Source organism: Rhipicephalus microplus, chromosome 4 (assembly GCF_043290135.1).
Source record: "Rhipicephalus microplus isolate Deutch F79 chromosome 4, USDA_Rmic, whole genome shotgun sequence".
NCBI lineage: Eukaryota > Metazoa > Arthropoda > Arachnida > Ixodida > Ixodidae > Rhipicephalus > Rhipicephalus microplus.
In genome coordinates, this window is record NC_134703.1 from 217130184 (window position 1) to 217150554 (window position 20371).

At 47.1% G+C, this 20371-nt stretch overlaps 1 protein-coding gene and 1 pseudogene across 11 annotated transcripts in view; one reads left to right on the top strand and one right to left on the bottom strand.

Moving 5' to 3' along the window:
• Fas2 (neural cell adhesion molecule fasciclin 2) overlaps positions 1-20371 on the top strand; it is a 335700-nt gene that overhangs the window by 173316 nt on the left and 142013 nt on the right. The window lies entirely within an intron of this gene.
• Positions 991-2227, bottom strand: LOC119172502 (uncharacterized; annotated as a pseudogene).

The following is a 20371-nucleotide window of genomic DNA, read 5'->3' on the forward strand; positions in this document are numbered from 1 at the left end:
TGTGCTGACTATTTATGCGTCCATCAAAAGAAGATTGTTGGGGAAAAAAAAAATTTCATTGCATCTTTACGGAAGCTTCTGCCAGATGCACAGGCTATTTGTGGCACCAACGAGGTTCGTTGTGGCACCAACGAGGTTTTATGCGTCTCAGGGAAATCATCTCTTTATCCAGCGAGAAGGGCGCTAATATCAGACCTTTCTGAGTGGTGTCTTCTAATAAACTTGTTCAAGCACCACAAGAAGTGTTCGATTCTGTTCAGAATCCGAGAATACAAAGCAGAAAACAAGTTCTCTGTCATTGCCGTAATAAGAGACGCACGTAAATCTTTCTTACTTTGTACCAACAGTTGACTGCTATTTTCCTTCTTAAGGGAGACACTCCCCGAAAAAAACATTTTTTTATTATTTGTGCTAGAGACTTGGAAATTCAGCTAATTAGAGGGTTCTTCATGTAGATTTCAAATCTACAATTAGTTTTTGTGTAGCTGATATAGTTAATGAGTTATATTATACTAAATGACAAACTATAGCTGTCTGTACGGGCACATTTTTATGTACTAAACTTTCACGAAAAGTATCGTGCTATGGTTTATTTAGCTTTTTGTAGATCATAGAGTGCCGATATCTAGCAAGGAAATGTGTACAGTTACTGGAAAGTGCTAAAAAAAATTATGACATTTCAACCATTGTTTCTCTCAGTTCCCTGAAACATAACCTTGTTTTATTGTAATTACTACTGAGAGGTAGCGCAACTTCAAGTAGATATCAGCACTCTACATACCTTCTAGAGTGTGTTTGCCAAATTTCGTTAGTATGCGTCAATTCTAAGGCTACGAAAGGCTTCCCGGAAAGCATGCAAGTTTCCAAAAATTTGAAAATGAGAAAAACAGGCTTAAAAGTTACAAAAGCAATTTTTCTTGAAAATAATTGTTATGATGTGAATCTTCGATTACATTGAATAGCAGCCTTTACGGAAAGCACACACAGTGTTCAGAACCCTCCCGTACTGTAGCTTGGCCCTTCACGGCTCCTACAGTTCGTCTCCTCGGTGCGAGCCCTTTTCACTGCTCTCCGACGGTGTGCCCTTGCTTCTGCCGTGCGCTTCAAGTTCATTTTCTATATGCGCAGGTCATCGCAACAGTCGGTGTGCGTGGCCAACTCTTCTGGGGGAAGTACTCCAATCTCTTGTAGGACATGCTCAAAGCTAGCACAGCCTTTATTATACGACAGCACGGCAATAGCTGTGGCTGTCTGCACAGATGTCTGGGAAGCAAATTTCGTTTTCGGACACAGCAGCCATATTTTACTGTCGAGTGACTCGGCTGCGTTTTGCGTCTTTCCATGGAGGCACCGAGCCAGAAGCTTCTCATCAGTAGGGCGCTTATAAATAGGCATAATTGCCAAGCTCTGTGCTTTAGTCAACAAGGGGGTGTGGCCTGGTGTAGGCTCCCCCAGTGCTTCAGCACGCCTATGCTTACACTACGAATCTGGTCCAGCAGGGCAAAATTTATGGCTACTGGCTCCATCACTGGAGCAAGAATGAAAATAGGAGGCCCATATAGCAGTGTGCATGCTGCGAACACTGCCTTTGTTATTTGTTATAGCTATTTGATAATATGTCTGCAGCTTCTGAATGGCTGTGACTATTAGCTTTTCCCCTCGTGGCAGTGGTGTTGCCATTTTTCGCAAAGCAGTGCCTAGGCGTTTTGAGACGTGGTTGGGGCACTCTTCTTTTTCGATGACATTATTGCCATATATCTTTGCCTCACAGACAGCAGTGTAGGCCTTGATGTTGCCATCACTCAAAAAATTTGTGAAGCGCAGTGGGGTATTGTATAACAATGTCCTCTGCCATATGCGCACTGCTGCTTCAGATTCCATTGCATGGGATGAACACTCGTGTGTTTTTTTCTCAAACAGGCCGGTGGAAGGCTTCCCATATTTCTTCATCACCACCTCTGTCCTTGTGTATACTGCAAGCGAGGCAGTAATTTGAAAGAACCTCAAAGTCGAGGCAAAGACCTGTGTCCAAGGACATAGTGGTGCCCACTCTATTGTGGCTTTTATGGCCCCTTTTTTGCCAAGTGCCGTCAAACATGACCGGCACATCGCCGCCGCCGCCGACGTCCTTCGTGATCCTTTCTGCCTCTTCCAAGTTTTGGCTAGCAGCCTTCATAGCAGCACAATGGAGCTTCTTGGCAATACCATGAAATGTCTTCTGATGCATCGGTTTTGGCAGGCCGATGATTGCAAAAAATTGCGAAAGCTAGTCATGTCCTGCACCTATGGCACGCGCTGCCCAAACAGCCTGCAGGTTTATGGCGAAGCCGTCACGCGAGCTCCCGCTGTCGTAGCGAATGTTCGCACTGGGGTCACCGCACTTGCCGGCCGAGTTGATCCGCTTCAATGTGTGCGTAGACGAGAGCACAGACTCCCGGCACTCAGCATTGTCGCAACGTAGCTCTAAGAAGGAAGAAAGTTCTTTGCGTTTCTCGGCTATTTTTCGGACGGCGAGTTTCCGTTCGCGACAAGCAGGCCATGCCAAACCTGCCATCAGTGCTGTCAATGCGCCGATCTCGCACAGCAACGTGCTAGCAGCAAAATCACCAGTCGACCGTGCCTCACTTTTGAAGAATTTCATCTTTTTCTGTGATGCGCTGACGAACCCTACAGCAGCGTCATTTCAGAAATGTTGTGGTTGCTGATGTCGTGGTGACCGATGTCAGCGGTAGACCTAACTGGAGCATCGCGGGCGTTGTCCGCGGCTGTTGTTCTTCGGAGCGGCTTACGTCGTTCGGAGCGGCTTACGCGCGGCAGCGGGCATACGGCTTTACTACACGTAAGGAGCGCCACCCTGACCGCCGTCCTATGTCAGTGCCGCGCTAGTTGGCGCACAATTCAAAACATGTGACGGTCGCGTTTTCTTTCTCGTTTTTCTTTTATTCTCCGAGAACATATGAGAGAAGTGATCATTGAATCTTAAATGTTGGACCCTGTTCATCATCAAGGCATCCGCCTGTCCACAGGTGCCTTTAGAACAAGCCCAGTTGAAAGCCTTTATGTAGAATCGGACGAGTGGTCACTCCATCTGCAGAGAACATATTCTTCCTTTATATATTTCCTTAAAGTAAATGCAAACAGTGAGCAACCCGCATATTCCACCATCAACGACCTGTCCAGCTCTCAACTTTTTTACAATCGACCCGCAATGGCACGCCCTTTCTCGCTGCGTGTTAGAGACCTAGCTGTAGAAACAGATGTCCCACTGCTTGAATACCACCTCAGCCCCCCCGCTCTGCGGCTCCCGCCATGGCAGTGGCAGGTTATAGACTGTGACACATCTTTCGTAGCTGTCACAAAGCACGCCTCCCCCATACACATTCGGATGTATTTTTTAGAGCTGCAACATAAATATGACTGTCCAGAATATTATACTGATGCATCCAAGTCCCATACTGACGTGTCCTATGCGGCGGTCGGCCCATCCTTCTCGGATGCCGGCGTTCTGTCCACCAGCACAAGCATTTTTACAGCCGAGGCTTACGCGTTATTCGTAGCCGTTAAACACATCAAAGAATTGAATACCCCAAGGGTAGTTATATACACAGACTCCCTGAGTGTTCTAAAAGCGTTGAAAAATCTTAAAAAACGCAGAAACCCTATAATTATAACCCTCTATTCAATACTCTGCGCGGCCTATGCTTCCAAGCAACATATCGTCGTGTGCTGGGTGCCACGACATCGCGAGATCGAAGGAAATGTGTTGGCCGACCAGCTCGCCACGTCAATTAGCGGAAGCACTGCCAACTCTTCAGTTGCTGTCCCTATAATCCACCTAAAACCAAACATACGGAAAAAGCTCAGGGCTTACTGGCAGAAGTTATGGGAGCTACAAACTCGTAACAAATTACACTTGATTAAACCATACCTCGGTAACTGGTCACCTACGTCGAAAACGCGCCGTACAGAGGTCAGTCTCTGTCGGCTTAGAATAGGACACACACACAGCATGCACACACACCTTTTCTCCGGTGGTGACCCACCTAGCTGTCACAGATGTGGTTGTCCACTTACCGTACTCCACATACTCCTTGAATGCTCTGAGCTAGAGGCTTACAGGAAAAAACATTTTCCACTAGCGTACAAGGAACACGTACCCCTTCTACTAGCTATGTTTATTGGTCGCGAACCTCTTTTTAAATATTGCTACGATACTGAGGGGGCGCGTGGAGGAAGAGGAGAACGAGGTTGGCACGAGCGGTGATCGGCCAGATCCCTGGGCTCTCACATTCATCATCTCCTGTAAATAAAGGCATCTCACCGTAACAAGATTGGTGGAAGGTGCGGGATACAGTGGAACGATCCCAGGCGAACGATCACGGAAGCGCTACCTCAAGAACTACGCCGAAGCCGCCGACTGGCTGGTCTACCACCGCTCTCTATGGATCCGATTGCTGACGGCGACACCACGCACTTTTCGTCTGGCGCTACGTGGCCCCGACACATAGTACCACGAAGCTTCTTTGGGAGGGTCGGAGAAGACGTCGACGAATGGCTGAAACACTTCAACCGTGTGAGTAAATACAATTGTTGGGATGCGGCCTCCCGGTTGTCCAACGTCGGATTGTTTCTTCAAGTGACTGCGTTGGTGTGGTTTGAAAACCACGAAGAAACAATAACGACCTGGGAAGCGTTTGAGAAAGAAATAGCAAGCTGCTTCGGGGACCCATTTATGAAGAAGAAGCGCGCTGAGCAAACTTTGATCCAGCGTGCTCAAGTCCCCGGTGAAACATGCACAACGTACATTGAAGAGATTCTGAAATTGTGCAAGTCTGTAGACCCACGCATGAAAGAAGATGACAAGGTAGGGCATCTCCTCAAAGGGGTTGCTGAGGATGTCTACAATTTCCTCATCGGCAAGGACACCTTGGCGTCTGTAGCGGACGTAATACAACACTGCCGCACGTTTGAGACCCTGAAGGCTAGGCGCATCACTCCCAAATTTGGTAGACTTGCCAACGTCACCACCGTTGCAAGTGTCGACGCCCCTCCAACATCCTCCTGTGATCTTGCCTCAATGATCAGGCAGATCGTGCGCGAAGAACTTCGACGACGTGATGCTGTCAACCCGCCGAGAGCACCTGCTATCAACACCTCCCCGCCATACGACGCAATGTGTGCTGCCGTTGATGCCACGCTCTATGATGTGCCCCAATCAAGAGCACTAGAGCCCCCAACCGACAACTTACATCATCGCCGTGGTTTCCAGAACGCCTCCCGCCAACCACCTACAATGGTGTCTTCGTGGGACGATCATGGGCACATAGCGCCTCGTGGAAGGTTTGGCGACGTGCGTAAGGCCCCTGTGTGCTATAACTGCGGTTTCCGTGGACATGTGGCTCGATTCTGTGGTCAAAGGCATCGCCCCCAGCAGCACTACTACGAGGGATCATCAGCTTCTTCTCGACAAAACCGCTGGCGCAGTTATATGCGTTCAATGCGGGACGCGTACGTTGGGGACGGTTTCCAGCAAACGACCCACAGTGATACACATGTAGGATGCGATTTCCACCTGAATTTACGCAACGACTCGCCTTCCTCCGTGCGAAGCTTGACGCCCCCCACAACACGCCGGTTCCGTTCCCCATCTCCTGGTCGATGCGTCGCCTCCCCGCCTCCGGGAAACTAGGTGGTGCAGCCAATAGAGGTGAGGTCGCCAAACATTTGTCATTACATCCGCCTATGCCTCCACCCTTTTTATGACGCAAAATAGGGTCCCTGTGCTTATTGATGGACTTCCTACGATGGCTTTGATAGGTACTGGAGCAGCTGTTTCAGTGATGAGTGTTAACTTTAAATTGCGGCTAGGACATAAAGTGACGTTTCGCTGGGACAGTTGTGCATTATTTCGTGCAGTGAGCGGGGAGACACTGTGCCCAATCGGCGTGTGTGTTGTTAGTGTCACTTTGGGTGATAAGGTCTTCGAGGCTGAATTCGCTGTCCTGACCAGCTCCACCCATGACATCATCTTGGGGATCGATTTTCTACGCGAGTGCGGGGCTACTGTAGATTGCGGTGCTCGCAAGGTTATGCTATCGGCATTTACTGACGATCCTAGGTGCTCTCAAGGATCTATCACCGTCATTGAGGATGTTGTCTTGCCGCCCAACTCGATGAAAACCGTACGCGTTGGCGCCTCTGCCTCGGACGCCGGAAAGTTTGATGTTCTTGTGGAGCCCATTCCTCTCAATTGCGCCAAGAAAAATGTGCTCGTTCCACATTGCATTCTGTCGATCAGTGATAGGCGATCGGCCTTATGGGTGTCGAACTATTCAAATGAACCTGTTATGCTACCCTGCGGAATGCGACTCGCCCTCTACGAACAAAATGCGACCAGTTTTATTGCATCTTTAAGCGACGAGAGAGTAGATCCTATTCGAGCAACGTACCATACAGAAGCAAACTTTCTGAGTATGGTAAACAAGTCGCTATCATCGGAAAAACGTCAAGCTTTGGTCGAAGTCCTTGCGAAGCACGCTACTATATTTGACTTTGCGCAGAAAGAAGAGCAAATAAGTGTACCCGAGTCGCGTACTCGCCATGGGATTGACACAGGATCCGCTCACCTTATCCGGCAGAAACCATACCGTGTCTCATCTGTGGAGCGCAAGGTCATTACTCAACAGGTAGAAGAGATGTTAAAGAAAAGGGTCATCCAAGAGTCGTGTAGCCCTTGGGCTGCCCCTGTGATTCTTGTCCGAAAGAAGGATGGTACATGGCGATTCTGCGTGGATTACAGACGGCTCAACTCTGTTACTAAAAAGGATGTCTACCCACTTCCCAGGATTGATGATGTCATCGATTGTTTACATTCGGCATCCTACTTCTCCTCCGTGGATTTGAGATCTGGTTATTGGCAAATCCCCATGCACTCGAATGACAAAGAGAAAACGGCCTTCATAACCCCAGATGGTCTATTTGAATTCAATGTAATGCCGTTTGGCCTGTGCAACGCTCCAGCCACGTTTGAGTGCTTCATGGACTCTGTGTTACGTGGACTAAAGCGGGAAGTTTGTCTTTGCTACCTGGATGACATTATAATTTTTGGCCGTACATTCGATGAACACAACCATCGTCTAGACATTGTTCTCACCTGCCTTGAGAGAGCTAAGCTCGCCCTGAACTCTAAGAAGTGTCATTTTGGCAGCCGTGAGACCCTCGTTCTCGGTCACCTGGTGGACAAGCATGGCGTTCGACCCGACCCCCAGAAAGTCGCTGCAGTCAGCAGCTTCAAACAACCTCAGTCGGTACGAGAGTTGCGAAGCTTTCTGGGCCTATGCTCGTACTTCCATCGCTTCGTGCCCAGGTTCGCCGACCTCGCTTACCCTTTGAAGTCCCTAGTCAACAAGAACGCACCTTTTCGGTGGTCAGCGGAATGCGAGTCGTCATTTTCGCAACTCAAGTTTGTTCTTACGTCAGGGCCCGTACTTCGCCACTACGACCCATCTGCTGCCACAGAAGTTCATACCGACGCCAGTGGTGTAGGTATTGGTGCCGTCTTGGTCCAACGCCATGGAGCTGCTGAACACGTCGTTGCCTATGCCAACTGGAGCGAAACTATACTGTCACAGAGCAGGAATGTCTCGCGGTCATATTCACCGTGCACAAGTTTCGCCCTTATATGTATGGACGCCGATTCTCGATTGTCACGGACCACCATTCTTTATGTTGGCTCACTGGACTACGGGACCCATCTGGTCGTCTTGCTCGTTGGGCGTTACGATTGCCAAAACACGACTTAGAAGTCTGTTACAAGAGCGGTCGTCGTCATGCTGACGCCGATTACCTTTCACGACTTCCCCTTCCAACAACCGAGTGTGACACTGACAACTTTGATGAATATTTGGCTGTAGTGGATACTCCATTTTTTGACCTAACAACTTTTCGAGCAGAGCAACGCAATGACAACAGTCTCGCTTCTTTCTTTATTTCCAGAACGAACGGTCAACGTGGTTTCGTCGTAAAGGATGGCGTTCTTTACAAAAAGAATTATTCCGGTGTAGGCGTTCTTTACAAAAAGAATTATTCCGGCCTAGGCCCTCACCTACTTCTAGTTGTGCCTACAAGTCTACGACAACACGTACTTCGAGCAATGCACGACGACCCAACATCTGGCCATATGGGTTTTTCTAGGACATTTTATCGCACGCAAGAACGCTTCTTCTGGCTGAAGATGCGTAAAAGTGTGACTGCATACGTTGCGAGCTGTGAGCAATGTCAACGCCACAAGCGTCCTACAACTCTGCCAGCCGGACTACTTCATCCCATAGCACCCCCGTGTTCACCATTTGACGTCGTAGGTGTCGACCTGCGCGGCCCTTTTCCGCGATCAACGAACGGCAACCGATAGATTATTGTGGGCGTTGACCACCTCACATGTTATGCTGAAACTGCGGCGATTCTTGCGGCAACGGCCACTCAAGTTTCACAGTTTATGCTGTCACACGTTATATTACGCCATGGATCCCCCCCGTGTCATCATCAGTGATCGCGGGCGGCAATTTGTTGCCGATGTAGTTGAAGACCTCCTTCGTCTTGCTTCGTGCCATTTTCGTCACACTACCCCGTATCACCCGCAGGCTAATGGTTTGATGGAACGAACTAATAGGACTCTCGTCAACATGATTTCCATGTATGTTGATTCTGGACACAAAACATGGGGCGCGATTTTGCCATTTATAACTTTTGCCTACAACACAGCACAGCTCGAAACAACGAGATACAGTTCATTTTATCTGCTCTACGCACACCGACCCCGCACAGCTTTTGACACTATCCTTCCTGTTTCCGAGACTGATCAACCTACTCTCGTCGAAACCATTTGCTGCGCAGAAGAGGCCCGGCACATCGCCTGTCTTCGAACTTTCGTCTCACAGAAACGCTCCAAGAACCGTTACGACAGAAGTCACCGGCACGTATTGTTTGAGAAAGGGGATTTGGTGTGGCTTTGAACGCCGCTTCACAAGCGTGGCCTCTGCCAAAAGTTTCTGGCCAACTACACCGGTCCGTTTGTTGTCCTGGAACGTCTCAGCAATGTCACGTACGTGATATCTCAGCTGTTGTCAACTGGCCGCCGTTCAAGCAAGACCAACGTCGTTCATGTTGCCCGTCTAAAACGCTATCATCATTGCAACGAAGCCTAACTCGCCCGGTGGGCATCGTCTGCAAAGGGGGAATTGCTACGATACTGAGGGGGCGCGTGGAAGAAGAGAACGAGGTTGGCACGAGCGGTGATCGGCCAGATCCCTAGACTCTCACATTCATCATCTCCTGTAAATAAAGGCATCTCACCGTAACAATATAATGCATTGAATGCATTCTTAAAGGAAGTAAACACTTTCCATGTTATCTACTCGAAGTGATCGGTAGCACGGCCTCTGAAAGGAGGCTGCTGCTGCGGATGCTACATCGAAAGAGAGCACCTCTACATCGAAAGAGAGCACCTGTCTCCCAGGCCTTGGGACCAAGTGCGCTGGAGAGGTATCGGTGCTAATATAACACTCCTATTCTATGGTGTCATGATAACTTAAGACTCATTCTCACCAGGCATGCTTCACTTCACTTTCATGATTTTAATAAATATATGTCTTACGCATCTCTAGAGCGCAGAATCTTAGGCCTTTTTACAGCCATTTAACATAACCATTGCTCTCATCCGATATCATTTTCTGGCGCTCTTTGGCCATCAATGGCCCTTGCGCCAATAAAGAACATATATCATCATCATCATCATCATTGAATCTTGGAGGAGAGGGGCGACTATGCGCGCCCCGATGATTGCAAATGGCGGGTGGCGCTGCCTGACCGCGTCGCAACATCGCAAACGGCACGAACTTTTGCGACTTCTGTTGAATTCTGGTGTCACCGCCGCTCACTTAGGCGCACTTTTCGGTGACTTTTCATGCAAATTGCAGCTTTATATTGACAGCAATAAACGTTAATATGCCAAAGATGACAATACAAAAGAAACCGAAAAAGTGATTTAAAAAAAAAAAAACGCGACTTTTTGACCCGCGTCTCCCATTAATAGCGTGAGTGTTCACAAGGTGCCATCACAGCACTGAAGGCAGCTCATTCAGCGAGGCCACTTTGGCCTGCTGTATTTTGTGAACAAAGCGAACGAGGATATATGAGGTCTATTGGTTATACTGTTATACAGTAGAATCTCGATGATACGAATTTGAAGGGAGCATGCAAAATATTTGTATCGTCCGAAATTCATAATCAAAGTTACCGCGGTTCTCCGTCAAGGCTATTCAAAACAATAACAAGAGATCTACATTATCACACTTACTCACGCAAACAGCTGTGGAGAACGCGAGTATTCGTATACCCAACACCTTCACAGCGGCTTTTATTTTGCGCTCTCGCCATTCTGCTTTGTGAAAGCTGCGAAATCAGTAAAACTGAAGTCATCTACGTTGGTGGTGATTCCCTGCGCAACAGTAGCGCAGACAGGGGTCTTTTTTCGTAAAGCGCGCAGGTACTGCGTCTGTTGTTGTTTTTGCAGTCGTTCAGGCGAGTGAACCAGCAGGCACTTCACGGCGGCGGTGACGCGTCCGACTAGTGAAGAGAAATTCGTACTTCTTTTTCTGGGTGTTCAGTGCGCAAATACATCTAATATTTAGCTCAATCGTTGTTTCGTACACTGTAGTTGCACCTGGTTGCGCAGCAAACTGTGCAAGGGAGTCTGGCTCTGCACTACTCTAAACTGCGTCGACAGGTGGCGTTGAGTGTCCACAAAACACCAGAGTCTGACATTTAATAAAGTCCCTACCAAGTTCTAGTTATGCACAAAGCACTGAAAACAAAAAAGGTGTAGACTGTTTCTGTTTTTAAAACAGTTTACACCTTTTTTGTTGTTTTGGGAGATACATCATAAGAAATGATGAGCAGACTCAGTGGCAGCAACGAATTCAGCCTGCAGGGCAAAGGAGAGACACGTTAAGGCATGCCGGCTCGCTGCTGCTGCACCTTCTTCTGCTTCTTGTGTTCACAAATATCGTAATTCAAACCAGGCTTTTGATGAACGCGTCTTTTTCAAGGCCGTGAGCTTTGTAATGCTGCACGGGTAGTTAGCATGTCCGCCGAGGCAAGCCACCGCACCCGCCGATGCGTTTGCCATCATATTGAATGTACTGCTGGTTGCATGGAGGAAGGAAAGAACTCATTCCTTCCCCCGCGCTTGGTTGTTTACGTCACGTGGTTTGATAGCCAGCACAGCCAGTGTAGCTAAAGCCATAGCAGAAAGGCGATCCGCTATCGCATGGCGACAATATGGGTATCGGACCAATTTTTTTGCGTCGTCCTCTCGGCATGGTTTTCCAGCCACTTTTCTGGCCAGGAGGTGAGGCGAAATTTCGGTGCATTTTGCCGCATTAGGTCCCATGGAGGCCAAGTGTGATTGGGCTTTCTTCCCACGGACAAGCCGCGTTGCGCCGCATGCGTGCAGCGGTCAATCGTGCATTCGTATCATGTGCAGTTGCTGGGGAAACCGTTCGTGTAACACCGAATCACGCCATATTTTATATAATACAGTATAGACCACTCATAACGTAACAGATTATAATACAGAACCATTTACAATGCGGTCTTTTACTACTCCCGTTTACCCTCCCATAGAACCCCATGTATACGCTTACTGCTTATTGTGCAGTACCCCAATATGAAAGACCGGTTATAATGCGGTTGCCAGAAATTGTTTGTAACAAACGTGGTAGCGAGTGTGCTTCTGAAAGGAGGTGCGCTGGGTGCGCCACTGGGGAGCAAACGACGAAGTTGTTAGGGAGGAGGAGGGGACATGGAGTGAACGATCGAAGGGCGGAGGGAAGAAAAAGAAAATGAAAAAAGACTGTGGGACTCTGCACGGGCTCGCCGAGTAAGGGAGGAGGACGATCGCCTTGGTGACTGATAAGCCTCAGCTCCGACGTCGACGCGGCTACAGCATACTACGTCACTAACCTGTCTTCGGCCGCGCGCCGCTCAACGTGGCACATGCGATCCCGTTCTTAATAGTTGCAAGCACTTAAGTTTTCTCTCGGGAAAGACTTCAACGTTATCTAGCTGGCAAGAAATATCGCTTTTGCTTCCTCGTCCCTAAATTGAAAACCTTTTGCGGTTTTATGTCGCGGCCTTTTACTTCTGCTGCCAGTGCGCTGTCGTACGTAAGCTTGGAGAGTTGTCGTCGTTCCTGATCTCTCGGCCACGAACGTGAGCTTCATAGCACTCACGCTGTTCTTGGTTCACTGCTGGTGCGATCTTTTTGAGGCCGATTCTTTATGTTTTAGACAAATTTTCTGTGACAACATCAAACGGCAAGCTAGGCCTAATCGATGTTGGTTGCGCTTCGATTGGTAGCGGTCGCTTGAATCTAAGTTACGGTTTGGTGAACAACGGAACTCTTTGCAATGGCTGCACTTGACGGAAAGGGATGCATATCATTAATGAAAATGGGAGCGGTACGTGTAACGCTCAAATAGTGGTTCCTGATTCAATTACGATGTCTTAATCCGGTGTGCGCCCATGAAATCGAATGATTGGAGTCTTTCAACGCGTCAAATTCTGGACGCCATTTGACATAGTTTGTGTGTAATGTGCATAATCAAGCCAGTCTGGTAGTTGGCGAATTTCCACGATGGTGATTTCATTTGTCAGACCCCCCCTCCTTTTCGTGTTTATTTCATTGGAAACGCGTGTCTTTGGACCTTAAATTCCTTTGACATTTGAAAATTTAAATGTTAGCAAGCACGCATCGCAGGTTTCGATTCTCGGACACACGAAGCTGCATGCTCAACTCGTTTTGCACAAGTGTGGCCCTTGAAAAAGTTTGTTTTAGTTATAGTGCGGATATTCGAGACTCCCGTGACTTACGTTATAAGCAGTCTATACTGTATAGGTAATTTGAAGCAACCTTAAAATTCGTATCGTCACGAAACTTGCGTCAACCCTAATCGTATCATTGAAATTTTACTGTAACGACCATATTTTGGTGCACGCCAACTAAAGCAATTTTTCAAGGTCAATGGATCTCAATGACATTCACTTGGTACGTTGATTTGCACATTCGCGTCGTTCATGCCAAATTGCAGACGTGAAAGTATCGCAGATTTTTTTCAAGTTAATCTTATAGCTTGCGTCCAAACGCTCACTTCGTTTGCCATAATTAATGGCAACATTTCGGGTGTGACATTCATTTTTTCAAAGTGGAAAGGATTTACTTATTTATTTATTTATAACATCTCAAGGGCCCCATTCAAGGGGTGTTACATGAGGGGGTAGACAGTTCACAAACAGATGATTTGTTCAATGGCTTCTTTGAAATGGACGATGCTGGAGTGGAGCACGACGTCAGCAGGAATATCGTTCCATTCTATTGATGTTTGCACAAAAAATGAAGACTGATGGGCAGTGGTATGCACACGGGGTGGATAAACCGCTCTTGAATGGCTGAGACGGCATGAAAGCCGAAGAGCTGGTACGATAACATGGTTTAGGTGCAATGCATGATGAAATTTATGAAAAAAACACAGTCTTGACACTTTGCGACGCTAAGCCAAGTTAACCATGTTAGCACAAGAATTTAGCTCGGTGACGCTACTGTGATAGGAGTAGTGGGAATAAATGAATCTGTCTGCGCAATTTTGTATGGATTCAAGTGTTTTAATAAGGGTGATTTGATGGGGATCCCAGATGGCACATGCGTAATCTAGCATCGGGCGAACTAGTGTTAGATAGGTTAAAAGTTTAACAGAAGGCGGGGCTAGACATAAGTTTCTTCGGAGATAGCCAAGAACGCAGTTTGAGTCATTAGTGATGTTCATTATGTGGGATGACCAGGTGAGATCTGACGTTAGAGTGATACCGAGGTATTTACATGAACTAGCTGCTGTAATTTCAGAATCGGACAGGAAGTATTTTTTTGGAGGAATAAGATTGTCGGCGATGGAAAGAAATGGCACAGGTTTTCTCGGAGATAGCCAAGAACGCAGTTTGAGTCATTAGTGATGTTCATTATGTGGGATGACCAGGTGAGATCTGACGTTAGAGTGATACCGAGGTATTTACATGAACTAGCTGCTGTAATTTCAGAATCGGACAGGAAGTATTTTTTTGGAGGAATAAGATTGTCGGCGATGGAAAGAAATGGCACAGGTTTTCTTTGTGTTAAGGGACATCAGCCAGCTTTCGCACCATGATTGAATCAGAGAAAGATCAGACTGTAGGATGACAGTGTCGCTTTCATTGTAAACAGGACGATATATGACAGTCATTTGCGAATAGCCGAATTTTAGAAGCTAAGTTATTGGGGAGGTCGTTATTATAGATTAGGAATAACAGAGGACCAAGGACAGTGCCTTGAGGTACGCCGGAGGTTACAGCGGATAGGGAGGAGCGATGGTTGCTAGCGCAAACGAATTGCTTACAGTTAGTCAAGAAGTCACATATCCAATGAAAAACAAGAAAATAAGGTTAAGTTGTGAAAGCTTCAAAAATAATCTATTATGGGGAACTTTGCCGAAGGCTTCTTCGAAATCAATGAAAATGGCATCTACAGGTATGTTAATATCCAGGCTAGAACTTAGATCGTTAACGAACAGGGCGAGTTGAGTGTCACATGAAAGTCCTTTTTGAAAACTGTCTTGGTTAGGGTGAAAGAAATGTACTGAACGTAAGAAATGTACTATGTGGGAATAAATTATGTGTTCCATAAACTCAGAGCATACACTTGTGATCGAAATGGGGCTGTAATTACTCCGTGAAGATGAAGGACCTTTTTCGGGACGGGAACGATCTTGCCAAGTTTCCGGTCCTCCGGCACCACTCCGCATGAAATGGACTGCTGAAATATGTACGAAAGGATAATGCTTGTTATAGGCTTAGTGTTTTTGAGTATTGGAATTAATGCCGTCAATTCCCGCGGATGAAGTCAGTTTCAATTCGTCGATTAGTTTTGCAATTCCGCATGAATCGAATGTAACGACTGGCATGACAGGATAATCAAGGAATGGGGAATCTGGAAGCGGGCTGCGAGATTCAGGGGTAAATGCGGAAGAGAAGACAGAATTTAATACTTGAGGGATAATATGATCTGGAATCGGATCACCGTGTTCATTGAGTAATGATAACATTTTTGTAGTATTGGGGTTAATGGCTCTCCAAAATTGTTTAGGATTATTGCATAGCATATTAGGCAATGTAGAAGAGAAAAAAAATGCTTAGCCTTCGCAGCAAGCGATTCAAATTCCTTTGCTGTTCTGCGGTACCTATTCCAAGCGCTCGCAGTATTGGACCGTTTAGCCGAGCGATATATTCGCTCTTTCTTATTGTTAAGACGCTCAAGAGATGTGTTAAATCAAGGAGAAGACACCCGTTCTGTAATTGTAATTGTTGGAATAACCCATTGATCAAATCGTGAATTTTGCACTTGAACAAAGACCTGTTAGTTTCAAGAGGGCGTTGGAAAAAGTTTAAATACCAGCCACAAAATAGGCATAGTTTGTTGTTGAAGGCGACATAGTTACCCTTTTCGTAGAGTGTGATGGCTTTCTTCGAATGTCTTGGGCCTGAAAATTGATCAGAAAATGAAGCGTGAAGTACAGCGTGATCACTTATGTCGGGGAGAAAAACTAGCGTTACAAGATTGCCAGGGTGTGATGTGAGAATGAGGTCAGGAATATTTGAAGAGTCCTCAGCAACTCGCATAGGGAAGGAAACAAGTTGAGATAAACCAAATGTTAGGCACATGTTAACAAAATCGCTTTCCACTGTGTGTTTAGATATCGTGAGCACGGGGTTAGACCAGATTATACCTGGGAGGTTAGTCACCCATTAAAATAACCGGTATGTTGGGATGAGAGGCATTCAGGAAGTTAAGAGCACTGTGGAAATTTGCAATAAATGAAACATCTGTGTCAGGGGGGCGGTAACAGACTCCAATGATAACCGGAGGATAGGAATTTCTACAGCAGATAAACAATAATTCAAGGCTGGAAGGTACGACCACTGGGGAGCAATTCAATCGACTGTGAGCAGCTATAAGAATCCCACCACCACGCTTACCATCAGGATCTTGCCGAAAAATTGTAAAGCCTGGAAACCATGGCGTTAATTCAGAATCGCATATTGAAGTGTTTAGCCACGTTTCAGTTACGAGAACAAAGTTGCATTCAGTCGTGCAGATAAGATTAAAAAGCGAGTCGCGTTTCGGCAAGAGGCTTCTAATGTTAGTATGTACAATTGACAAAAGCTCAGGGTTTAATTTGGGATTCGCTGGGCTAGGAAGTGGTAGCTATGGGCTGAGGGGGATTACTTTTTCAGAAGAGCGATCGAAAACATAAGTAGTGCCATCAATAGTTAGCTTGTTGTGTCGAAGTTTATACGTCTTGCGAGATGCTTTACCAAATTCAATGAGGTGCTTACGGGCCTTGCGTGTGTAGGGGGAAAGATCTTCACTACTGTTGTAATTGGAGTCTTTTAGTTTGGTTGAAAATGCCCTATGCGGTGAGCGCGTTCGATGTCTCTAGGTTGGACTGAAACTTCAAGATTGGCAAGACATAGATCGATGACGCGCTTCTCAGACTGTGCCCAAGTTTCGTCACTGACATCTTCAAAACCGTAAAAGACAAGAAGGTTGGATCGTCGCTGTCTATCCTCAGAGTCGTCCATCCTGGCGACAAGGCTAGCGGTATCTCCTCAGTTTTGTTCAGTTAGTGTCTGCAAGCCGTCGACCTTTTCTTTCACCGTGGCTATTACAGAGCTGTTGTCTTCAATTTTAGAGAGTCTTTTAGTAATTTGTTCAAATTTCTCCTCGTGTTCCAGCAGCGTAGAACGAATAGATTTCATTTCGTTAAGGATGGCTGCCTGTCCGGACTGGATTTCGCTGAGGACAGACATAATATCACTAGAGGTTCCTGCATTAGCGGACCGAGTTGCAGGGCCTGGGTTAGTCTCGATGTCGCCACTTAATAGCAACAACACTCGCAGGGCATGAATATAACTACAAACAATCTCTAAGCAGCAGTTGGGGCTCGACAGCACTAGCAAAGCAGCGTATTTGTTACGCTTGGAAAACAGGGAATAGGAATTTTTTACCTGCACAAAAAGCAGGCGTTCTAAGTGAGTGCGGGCCATCACTGAGGTGCTGCCGAGCCCACTGAAGAGCGCGCGGCCTTTGGTGAAGCTTTTATTGTAGCAGTGTGACGTCAGTACTGTTTCCGTGCCTCGCGACCATGAGGGGAAGGGCAGCAGCAGTGACGGAGGCACAGGCGGAAACATTGAAGGGCATTCGTGTGGTGCGGGCGGCGAGGTATCCATGGCACAAGGCAGACGGTGAATCCTGGCTGATGGGTCCAAAGCGTGCAGCGGGAATTCAGCCTGGGGGGCCGGGCTCCGATATGCAGCGTACTGCGGACCACTGGGGAAGAATTGGAAGAATGGTCGCAAAGAATATCAGCACAAAAAACAGGCGTTGCAAGTGAGTGCACGCCATTGCTGGGGTGCTGCCGGGCCCACTGAAGGAATGGAATTTATGTGCCACTGCAGCATCTGCTTGTCTGCCATGGGTTGTGTGTGTTTCGTCGGTGCTTCCTTGGTTGAGTCGGCAATTCCTTTTTCGTATTGGTGGGCATGCGATGGGTGGCAAGTGGCGTTGTGTTGTGGGGCGCTCACAATTCGTCATATACAGTTATACCTGCCTATAACCAGCCTCCATATAACGAATTCCTCAATATAACGAACTTTTTCTATTCGCTGTTGTTACTACATAGAAGTACATGTATTTTAGATTTCTATGTAACAAAGTAACAGCGGGAGACAACCTTGATATAAAAAATTTTTGCAAGAGACAATCTAGGAATTTGGGCCTGGATTACTCCACCGCCGACGAAGCGCGAAGCGGGGGTGGCGGCGCACTTGTGGCCCTGGCAACTTGCAGGTCAGAGCGAGCACTCGTTATTGCGAACAGGTATGCGTGAGGCGGGCAGGCGGGCCTACGTCCCACAAGCCGCCGTTCTTGCCGCCGTGGACGCATACGCAGATGTGCCTTCCCCCTCCAAACAAACAAAAAAAAAACATACTTTTGCATTGGCAGCGTCACCACTGCTGCACACCTCACGCTTTGAGTTAGCGTCACATATCTGGGGTCGCGCTGCATATGGAGGGCACTTTACCAAATAGCTTCCTGCGGGTATTCATGTTGTTCGCTCTTCGTTTTCGATGCCGTGCGTGCGTACATGGTTTCACGGTGCACGCATAGAGTGGCCCTCGGCGATGCTCTGCCTTGCTTTTCTTTTTTTTTAATGCAGGCAATGATGCCGTTACTACCGAGGGGATGTCAGATCAGGCGCCGATGGAAACTCTTCGAGACCACTGTGACAATGGCTGATTTTCGGAGGTGGAGTCGTCATGCGTTTGCGTTCGCGCCGCAAGTACGAGGGACCGTAGTTTTCGGGATAAGCCACTTAGCTCGAGCAACAACACGACAGTGCGTTGAATGCCATGCAATAAATGCGAGAGCAACAAATTGTAATGTTATTCAGAGTGAAGCTGGCAGCCAACTCTTTTGGATTTGATATCGCGAAACTCGTACAGAATGCTGGTGTAAGCAAATACGGCCGCTCCAGGGAGAAGTGCTCTTTTCACACAAAAAGGCTTGTTCTTGGGCAAGTTGGTGCATACTTAGTGCAGATGACAGAGGCGCTGTTTTTTCTTCTCTGCTGTTCCTCCTGTTTCATGCAGTGTTTTTTGCGACTCAGTCGTGTGCATCTTTTCACACAGCCTCTTCATGTTGAAAGCGCACTGATGTTTGTCAAGATAGCACCCACGCTACCGATCGTGCCCGTAAAATGTTCACCATTGCTACTCAAGCGACCCCCCCCTCTTTTTTTCATGCTCGTTCAATACTAGTGGTTTCCTTTTGTTCGAGAATTTGATGGCAGAAGATTCAATGAGGGCATGTCATCGTATGTGCCCTCCAGGCGAGAGGTATGGGTCGGCTTATTTGATCACACTTCAGCAGCTCACAAAAGTTACAAGATGTGCGGTGGCATGTTATCAATTTGGACTTTGGGAACATGGCGGCAACTGCGAAAACCTACAAGGATTGTTCACGTAATTGCTATCGCGATAATAACACAGATTTTTTACCGTGAAATAAGTGTTTTGGGTTAGGTCTGCTTTCAGTTCTCTTTTTGTTTAATTTATGTTTATTTGTTGAATTTTTACACGCAACCTGCATATAACCAAATCTTTATAATAAAATTTTTTGGGATTTTGTCAATTTCGTTATATCCAGGTTTAATTGTATTCACCATAACAGCGTAAGTGTTTTAGCCGGTCATCACAGGCACAAACTTGGATGGCCTGCACAAGTAGTACCCTCTGGCGGCGTGAATCGGAAGCAGGCAGGTTCTGGTAAAGTATTATCATACTTGCTAGCGTAATCCTTGCACTTTTTTTGCGAAAGACCGATGAGAAGTTGGAGGGTGCGAGAATAACGCGAGAAAAATTTTTCGCGAAAATGCGTATAGAGCTAAAAAAAAAATGTAAAAAAAGAGCGGTCGCAAGTTAGGGTTCTCACACCAGCAACTAACTATAAGCTTTGAGAAGTACGAGTGGATATTTGTCTTAACAATAACACCACGGGTTCAACACAAAGCACGATTTGTGTGCAGCACTAAATCGACAGCAAATTGTCTCGTGGCCGAACTGTTCAAAGTCAGTCAGAACTGGAGTCGCTGATAGAGGCCTCATCGGAGTCACCGGCGGCTTTGACATTGCCTCTATCGCCACTGTCGTGCACCATGTCGTTTTCCGTCCCGTCCAAGTGATTGGAAATCCCAGTTGTTTTGAAACTGCGGACTATGATTTCTGGGGAAATCAGGCATCATGTCTCAGAACTCCACTTGCAAAGGATCTCCACAGACGGCTTCCTTATTTTGCCTCCGGGAGTCGTGACATGGTTGCCTTCGGCCATCCATTCTTCATACAGCCACCAAACATTATCTTTGAACGGTTTGTTCATGGAAAGGCCCAGAGGCTGCAGCATCGATGTCAGGCCGCCAGGAATGACGGCCAGATCAGTTTGCAGCTTCGTCTAATGTTTGTGCCTCTGCGAGCAAAGACAAACAAAGGTCAAGGGTGCCAGTTGTGGCATTGATTGTAGTAAGTCTGAGAGCGTCCGCTGCACTGTTAAAGCTGCCTTTTATATAACGTATGTCTGTTGTGAATTCGGCAATGAAAACAAGGTGTCGAAGATCTCGAGGAGTGTGCAGATCTGGTTCCTGCACATGTTGGACAGGTTCGAGGCGCTACT